Here is a 10036-nt window from a genome sequence, read left to right as displayed (position 1 = left end):
ATGATTAGTTCCTATTTTTAAAACCCTTAATAATTTTGTTCACATACTAAAATAACATGTCTGGAGTCCCGAAAAATAAGGCAAAAAAAAAAGTGCATAAGAATCTATAAAAGATATTATTCCGCTTTTGCAACATTACGTCGATTGTATTATGCCAAAATCTTATTGAAGACTCGCTCTTTCTATTCTTCGTCCCGGACTGCATAATCTGTAATCCTTTAATTTTTTTTTTTTTGCAACGCAAGATTTGCATCATGAGATGGTTAGACTGTGTACTGGCACATTTCCATATCTGTGTAGATGGGATGCCATATTGCACGCTCTTCAGCTTGAGAATTGTTGATTGGGATTGGGGTTGGGGAAGATGGTGGTACTTTGGCCGCCAATTCTCCTACAACCTCAAATTCTGGTAGGGTTATCTTCTGGAGATGGAATTTCTGGAGATGAGAGTGACTCAGACATTGATTGATTCACCTTCTGGGCCTGAGTTATCTCAGTTTGGGATATCTTTTGAAGAATCAAATCAAGTATGTTCTTCTAAGCTCCAATTTCCACAGGTAAGGAAGAAAAACCGAACAGAGTTCAATTCTGCTTCCCCGTCATTGATGGATCAATTCGGACAGAACAAAAAATTCAGAGCGCCCAGCCCCGCCACCTCCCCCCACCCACCCCCACACACCCCCCCCCCACACAAACACACACAAAAAACAATTTTGAAGGATGTGATTAACCTATCAGTTCAGAGACTTCTGGTGCCTTTTGCTCCATGATTTAGTACTAATTTAAATTGTTAAATGCATTAGAAAGTACTTTATAGAAGTATCAAATGTTCGTTGGAAGTGGGTCTTTATCTGTTAAATCAGCATGCAAGGTAATCAATTTTGGGTGTGTGGTTGGGGGGGTTGGGGTTGGGGTTGGGTACATTTTTAGTGCCAAAAGATGTGTACGGAGATCGCTATATTGCCAAAAGTTTCATTCGGATCACTTAAGTACCAAGTTTTTGAAAAAGAAAAGATTCTTTTAGTGCCAAGTTCAATTTGGTCCGTCGGAAATTTGATGTGGCATTATTTTACTAATATTTCATGCTAACGAGGTCCAGTGAGCAATTAAACAAGGTTAAAATTTAAAAAAATATTAAAAATAAGAATACAAACTTAATTAGTTCACAAAAATAAATAAAAATCTAAAATTTGGAAAATATCAAAAAACACAAATTTTATTTAAAATAAACTGAAAAATTTGGTTAAAAAATTAACAAAATAAAGTAAAATACTAAAAAAAAGGAAGTTGCGGATAGGCGATGAAGGCCGCAAGCCCTCGCCGCCGTCGCTGCCCTAACGTCGCCGGCAATGGCCGGTGAGGGTGGGGCACGGCCGGTGGGGGTTACTGAGCCTCGGCCCGGGCTTGACAACCTTCGCCGACCGTAGGCGAAAGCCTGCATGCCCTCACCCAGATTTGGGCTAGGGTCATGGCCCTCACCCAAGTCCGGTAAGGGTCATTGGCCCTCGGCGATGTCCGGCCGAGGGCCCCACTAGTAGGGGTTGGCTGCTAGTAACGACTCTCGGCCGGACCTGGGGGAGGGCCAACGACCCTTGCACGATCTGGGTGAGGGTCGCGACCCTCATCTCTTGCCGCCAGGGTCGCCGGCCTCTGGCCGAGGCTTGATGATCCCCGCTAGTCATGCCCTACCACCGCTGGTCATTACCGGCATTGGTAGGGGCGGCGGCCGCAAGGGCTTGTGAAAGCCCTCGCCGCTTGGCAAGGTTTATCTTTTTTTTTTTTTAAGGTTTTTTGTTAAATTTTAAAGTTATTTTTAATTTTATTTTATACACAATTTGTATTTAAAAAAAATTATTTTAAAATAAATTTGAAATTTGAAATTTGATTTATTTTAAAGTATAGAAGTCCACATGGCAACCCACGTGGACTTATTATTATTATTTTTTTAATTTTCATTTTATATTAAAAAATTTAATTATTAATAACACGAAGCAATTTTGGTTTGAAAATTTTGTTAGAGGCATTAGAATAATCCTTTTGTCTTCGACTTAACACTAAAGTGATTCGATTGAAACTTTTGGCATCAAAGTGATCTCTGTACACAACTTTAGATACTAAAGGTGTACTTTTCCCTAATGGGGGGCATAAAATCAATCATCTGATAGTATATGGTCCACTACTTGGAAGTCGAGGGGATGTCAACATATTAGAACGTTCTTCTAGCCAGATACTCATAAATGACTATTAACTAAGGAATTGAAGACGTCTCGCAACTTGGGAGGAAATCCATATTGTTTAAAATGTGAGTCACATGAAAAGATACCTTTACATGTTCTAAGGAATTGTCCAATTGTCCACGGGATATGGCTTGAGTTTGTCCCACAACAATATTTGGGGAAATTCTTCTCCATAAATTTGTAGCAATAGTTGAATTCAAATCTCACTCATAAAGAGCGATTGAATTTTCATCACAATTGGAGCATAATTTTTTTAGTAGGTGTATGGCTTTTCAGCCATGGAGAAATAAGTCACTATTCTATGATGACTTTGTTTTCCTTTCGATTCTAGCAAAAGTAATTCGATCTTATGTAAATGAAATTATTAAAGCTTCGTCTGTGAGTAACTAAAAAGTGGGTCATGCACTTCTCCTATTTAATCAGATGGGATCCTCTACCTTCCGGGTAGATTAACTTGAATATTTACGTGGCCTTTAAAGGTAACTCGAGATTTGCCAGAATAAGAGATTATTCATAAACGATTCGTGTGATTGACTTGATGGTTTTGCTTCATTCATATAAATACGTTCGTCAACACAAGCGAAATTTTGTGCTTTGTAATTGAGACTCAACTTCGCAAAACGACGTAAGCTTCCATAAGATCATCATTTACAAATTATAAGGAGGTGGCCCTTTTGAAGCGGCAGGTAGCCAAGCACACCTGTCAACCATCAATGCTCATTGCGTGGACCGCACTTGTTGAATCCATGGAACACGCAAGACTCTGAACCAAACATTACAGTGAAGTCACGTACGAACTGAAAATGAAAAAAAGAGCAAGGGGAAGGGGCAGACCGGTGGACAAGCGGATATGAAAAGCAGTGACGTGTGGAGAAATGATTCCTCGACCAAAATAAGAGTGCTCGTTCGTGGAATGAGAAGGCATTGGCTGTTGATGATTGACCGGTCGACCCCGCAGAAGGATTTCTACCGCTCATTGTGTAAAATCGCAACAACCCTTTTCCATTTATCACCGTCTCTTTTTCCATGTAAGCACATGACAACACTAACAGGTCCTCAATTTGTGAACAATAGACACTGTGCATTAGGGATGAGCAGTTTCAATGTTGATTGAGGTTCTAGCTTGAACTTATTCGTCAAAAGCGATACTACAATTTTTGAAACTTGGAATCTAGCTTCATATCTCGAAACTTGGGTTCCAAAGTCGGTTCCGAGTCTATTTAGGCTTCGCATGTATTTTTAATTGAGCGATTGTAGTGAATCATTACTACTAATAACCACTATATGCTGTTATAATCCACTGATAGAACTCATGTTTAGACACACGGATATTACGATACATTAAAAAGTAAAAGTCTTAATAATGAATATTGCCGAAAACGAAAGCTTTGTTGAATGAATGGGTATTGAAAATGAAGACCATTAGGTTTCAATTTTTGCCGTAAATCCTATGGAGCCTGTACAAAATGAATCTTCTGATTTTGATTCATTTGAATTATCTGATAATTCCTCTCAATCTGCTGTTTGATGATATTATGATGGCAGAACCAGATCCCATTGTAAAAGAAGAAGAAATGGGCTCCGGACCAGAAGTATTCCACATGTCAAACACCTACCCTAACACACTCATCATTAGACCCATGAAATATTACAGGATTGGGTGAAAATATAGAACAAGATAAACATAAGGACTTGTTCTAAGCTTCAGGTTGCCCATTAGAACCGGTTCCTCAATATTTAGTTCCTAGAACAGACTTTGCATATATAAGAACCTGAAATCGGATCAGTAATTCTCTATTCTATCTTGGTACCATGCTCATCCCTACTGCACAGCTGTTACTCTCACTTGATCAATAAATAGTTCTCCTGAAGGTGTAAAAAGGTAGCTCCGAAACAATGTGTCCATTGGAATGAAGAGAAACAGGAAAAGGAACTGGAAGACTAAAGCCGGCCGATGCCCACGAAGTCCTAAAGTCCCCCCACTTGGGAAAAGAAAGTGGAAGACTGATGGTCCAGCGTGATCTCTGGGTTGGATGACGGACACATATAGAGCACTTTCCAGCCGTTGACTTGAAGTCAACTAATGCTCCCAAAGCAGCCCCACTTTGCAAAATATAGTGAAAGACTGATGATCAAGCGTAATTGGTCAGCGGGTCATCGTCATTAACGACTAGCGCTTGACTAACAACAGCTTAGTCAATCAGAATCTTCTCACAGTTGATGGATAAACCGGATCATCAGTTAGGGACAAGTTTGTAAATATATATAAGTCCTTTGCTTCTTATCCTGTGAAGCCCTAGCTTAAGCCATACGTATTTCCAGTTCCGAATGGCTCCTAATCAACCTCTTAATTCATTCCTTTTTGTCTTTTGTTATCTCATTTGTACTTTGTCGCGACCTAAATTTTCATTCAATTCGGGCAAATGAATTGCTAAGCTAATTAATTAAACTAGCTCGGCTCTTCCAAAACCTTCAATTAGAGAGTGAAAGTAAACTGAAAGAGCTTTCTAACTATTTGTAGAAAGTCTCAAATGGATGTCGGGAAGGCCTCCTAAACCCCGCTGAAAAACACCCCATTAGCGGGTCAGGGTAGAGGTCTGAAACTTTTTTCAATTGTTGGTGAGGACAAGCAAGAGTTTTTAAGGAAACTTCGGGGAACATGAGGAAAAAATTTGAAGTGAGTGCTAAAATAGGAGTCCCGGAACTCTGAAGCTGGAATTGTTCCAAGTGTTGAGCTAGTTTGAAGAGTCTTGCATGCATGACTTGCTACGCTCCTTTACATGGATCACTTGACTTCGTGAGCTTGATGGATGTTATATGGGAGTAAAAATGATTTTTACGTCAGCTTGGTTTGGTCCATTCAGTCTGAACCATGAGAGTGCTTAGACCTCGAGCCAAAAAAACTGAGTCAATATATGGTTGGTTCATGGTTGGTCAATGTGTATAATGCCTGAAGGGGGGAAAAGTGTCAAGAAAGACCTAAATCTATTGCATTAGTGTCAATTCAGTTCTAAACCTTTTTTTGGTGCCAATTCAGTCCTAAAGTCCTAAACCTTTTATTAGTGCCAATTAGTCTTAAACCTTTTACAATAGTGCCAATTTAGTCTTAAAAATTTTGCATTTATGTCAATTGAGTCAATTCGGCCAATTTTGATTGGAAATCATTAGCATGGACGTCAATTATCCTATGTGACACGATTGACGCTAACGTGGATATGTTTTAAATATTTTTTTTATATTTTAAATAATTTTTAAAAATAATTTTGAAAAAAAAATAAATGCTTAAAAAATTATTTAAAAATATTAAAATAATATTAAAAAATGTCCAAGTTAGTGCTAGCCGTGCCATGTAGGACAATCGATGTCCACGTCGGCGCTTTTCGATCAAAATTGATGGATTAACTCAATTGGTATAGATATAAAATATTTAGGACTGAATTGGCAACAATATAGAAGGTTTAGGATTAAATTAGTTTCAATAAAAGGTTTAAGACTTAACTGGCACCAATGCAAAAGGTTTATGACTAAATTGGTACCAAAAAAAGGTTTATGACTGAATTAGCACTAATACAATATGTTTATGGCTTTTTTGACACTTCTCCCTGCGTGAAGGCCACTTTGAGAGGATAGTTCGATGTGTGTAGTTGATCATTGTCCATGATGTTCTCTGAATTCGAAATTCCATGTTACAAAAGTGGATTTTCCTTTATGACGCTCATGTTATAAATATTGGGGTTTGAATTTGGCAAGGCAACCCATTTGCCTGACCTAGGTTCAAACCCAGTTTTGCCAAAACAGGACGGACCCGGTGTGCTTTCTGGATATTGTTGCTAGTTACTATTGTTCCCTGTATGTCGCACTATAACTTTGATGCTTTACTTGAGCTTTATATTGTTTACGAATTAAGATTGAGGGTCACAAACATGGCTCCAAGGAACTGAGCAGGCAAGGCTAACACACGCCAGACGCTCGATGAAATGCCCAAACCAAGTTTCATTCTTGAAACGATTGAACAGAGCTTGGTTTTTGTGTTATTCATATTCTGATTTGGTCCTGAATCAAGCATAGATCCGTTCAATAAAAAAATAAAAAATAAAAAATTTGGAAAATAAAAAGATAGAAAAAGGGTAGTAAAAATACCTTTACTTGCCTATTTTGCCTAATTATGCTTGTATATGCTTTATTAATGATTGCTTCCTATGCTTAATTCGCGTGAATTAGATCGGTGAGTTAGGTCAATGTCTTTAATCGATTTCTCGTTTTGATTAAGTGAACTTTGCTTATCACTTGCTTTGGGTGAGTGTATGTTGAATTGCTTGAATGGATGAAACCCACACCTGTGAGTGGTAGCAGAAGGCGGTGCCCTAGGAGGAGGCAACTGAGATTGTCCACGACTGGTGGCCAGAGATCTCGATGTTGATGATGGTCCATGAAGTAGGTAGTCGAATTTTGAAGAATGGTGGATATGACCGATGTCCAACCCGGTCTCATTTTTGTACCCCCGTTCATGTATTTGGTTTTTATTTGGAATTGTAACTAAATACCCGACAAGTAGCGGGTTTTCTTTTATCGCAGTTAGAATAGTTTGTCATTTTAATACCTTGCGTGTTTATTTACTGCATTGGCCTTCAATATAATTATTTGTTGATTTTGTTGTATATTAAGATAGGTTTAGATTGGAAATTCATGAAAACGTATCACAAAAACAAATCCCATGACCATTTACTATAGGTTTAGGATAGAACCCCCAAGATGGAAATGATAAAATCAAAATGCATGATCACGTTAAGACTCAAGTCAATGTGTCCATTGGAATGAAGAGAAACAAAAAAAGCAATTGGAAGACTGAAGTCAACCGATGCCCACGAAGTCCTAAAGTCCCCCCACTTGGGAAAAGAAAGTGGAAGACTGATGATCCAGCATGATCTCGGGGATGGATGACGGACACATATAGAGCACTTCCAGCCGTTGACTTGAAGTCAACTAACACTCCCAAAGCAACCCCACTTTGCAAAATATAGTGGAAGACTGATGATCAAGCGTGATTGGTTAGCGGGTTATCGTCATTAGCGACTGTCACTTGACTAACAACAGCTCAGTCAATCAAAATCATTTCACAGTTGATGAATAAATCGGATCATCAGTTGGGGACAATTTTGTAAATATATATGTCCTTTGCTTCTTATCCTGTGAAACCCCAGCTTAAGCCATACGTATTTCCAGTTTCGAATGGCTCCTAATCAACATCTTAATTCATTAGATAATCTATTGTTCGGGCTGCCTTTGACGAAGCATTAAACTACTTAAAAGTGTACATTTCATTATTAAAAAAGTTCGACCAAAAAAATTATAAAAAAGGAAAAAAAAATGAAATTACCACTCTCCGAATTTGATGAAGCTAACATTTTCATTTTTGTTGAGTCACAAGTCTCGTAAGTAAAATTTAGAAAGCTCATTTAAAGCGGGAAGCCATTTTGGGCTCCGAACTCCAATTTTTGTTTTGCCATTGTTTCGCACTTTAACTGAAAAAATGTATATATTTTCTCCTTTGAACTCATCAGACATATTTTGCTTTTTCGTCTTCACCATCAAACATTGTGGACCGGGGTGGAAATAGAAAGATAAGACCCGCCCGAAATGAGGCTACGGGTTTTCGGGCTTTCGATTCTGATTTGCACCCGCGGCCGTAATTAAGCCCAATCCAGTCCATCAATTCTCACTTTGTTTGGTCAATGTTTGACCTTTTGCTCGGATTCGGGAAAACTTAATGTCAAACCATACAATGTGTCGTCTCCAGGATGATCGGATTTGACCATAATGTCGTTTCTTCCATAATTTCGAGAAAATATTGCATACAGACGTGGTAAGTCTGACGTGGTCCAACTCACCAGTCCGAGCGCGACACGTGGCAATTGTGGGGGCCACCTCTCAGAAAAATTGAAACCAGCGGGCGTTTCTCTCTCCACTGTAAAAAAAAATCCAACTCTTTCGGATGTGCGACACGTGTCCGAATCGGGCCCACCCGTCAGCCCAAATTTTTAACTCTCGCTCGCGGTCTCTCTTCCTCTTCTCTTTTCGTCCCGCCTCCTTCATGAGACGCGCTCTCTGCCTTCCCTCAGCCTCTCTTCACTATTCACTCTCCGCTCTCTCTCCCTCCCTCTCTCCCAAACGCACGATTCGGGGTAGGCTCTCTCGATCACTCCCGAGTCGCGATCGAGAAACCCTACCCCGCTCTCTATCCTCGTCTCATGCCCAGCGACTACTCCCTGCTCTCTCTCCCTCCCTCCCTCTCGACGACACGCGATTCCGCTCTGCTCTCTCCATCACTCCCGAATCGCGATCGAGAAACCCAACTCTGCTCACTCTCCTCGTCTCATGCCCAGCGACTACTCCTCGCTCTCTCTCCCTCCCTTCCTCTCGACGACACGCGATTCCGCTCTGCTCTCTCCATCACTCCCGAATCGCGATCGAGAAACCCAACTCTGCTCACTCTCCTCGTCTCATGCCCAGCGACTACTCCCCGCTCTCTCTCCCTCCAAAATCGACTCTCGACCTAGCAGAGACAGCTGCGGTCCGTTGAAAGCTGAACGATCGGCCGGGAAAGAAGGCGAGGGTAAAGCGCAACAGGGACGACACCGTCGGCGACCTCTAGAAGCTCGTCGCCGCCCGGACCGGCACGGGGTCGACAAGACCAGTCCGCTCCAAGCCTAACTTGTTCGGATTCTACTTCCTGCTTGCTATCGTTGGAGCCACAAGTATGTACCTAAAAGATTGCTCTGTCTGTGTCTACATTATGGTTATATGGGGAATTTCCTTTTGGTTTAGGGGCATTTATTTGGGTTTTAGTTGTTGTTCAAGGTAGATGGAAGACTTTTATTTCTGCTGTTCATGGAGTGTAGAGCTTGCAAAAGAGTGAATGGAGGCTTTTAATTAGGCTGATGCGAGTGCCTTTGTGTTTTTGCGGCTGTGGTTGAATTTTCTTTGATGATTCTGGTGTTTAGATGTTCCTTTTACTTGAGAAAAGAGAAGCCTTTTTGCTCTATGTGTGTCTATATTATGGTTATATGGGGAATTTTATTAATTTGGGGATACATTGTGCTAGATGTCGGATATCCATTAAAAGGTCAACTTCTTTTGGGTTTACGATTCTGTATATGTGGTGGATGATAAGCAAGATTATCTCTTTTGGATGGATTTTTTCAATATTAGGTGGTAGATTCCTGCGACAACTTCTTGAATGACAGTTGTTTATCGCTTATTTTGGAGTTGACCCGATCTCTAGATGAATTCTTATTTGTAGTTCTTCCGGGGTAGAAAATGACTTCATGAGACCAGTCCTTCACTTGGCTTCTACTCTCGAGAGAGTTCTTTTTTCCTTTCTCTTTGTTTTAGATTCGTTTGTGAGTTCCTGCATAATAGAATCAATGAGAAAAGAGGAACTATTAGCATTGGATTTTTTTGATATCTTGTTCTCAAATATCTGAAGTTGGATTGGGGGTTCCTCTCTTATATATTTTGGGAACTGGGACACGGTTTGTCTACTTGTAAAACTGCAAGTATATAGAACCGCCTACTATTTTGTCTTGTTTTATTTTTTTTCCCAGTCAGTGAGTGGTTCATTAAATTGTTGTTGTTACAATATGCAGGAGTTGGCTTTATGCTCTTGTACAAAAAAGTAAACTCTGCTCTCCCAAAGAACTACGAACCAGAATTCATCTACGTAATTCAAACGCATTGTCATCTCCGGTGAGAAAGCAGGCACCTTCTTATGGGTTCGACTTGTCAAATAGGTATAAAGC

Source organism: Rhodamnia argentea, chromosome 2 (assembly GCF_020921035.1).
Source record: "Rhodamnia argentea isolate NSW1041297 chromosome 2, ASM2092103v1, whole genome shotgun sequence".
NCBI lineage: Eukaryota > Viridiplantae > Streptophyta > Magnoliopsida > Myrtales > Myrtaceae > Rhodamnia > Rhodamnia argentea.
Note: the sequence above shows the minus strand (reverse complement) of the source record.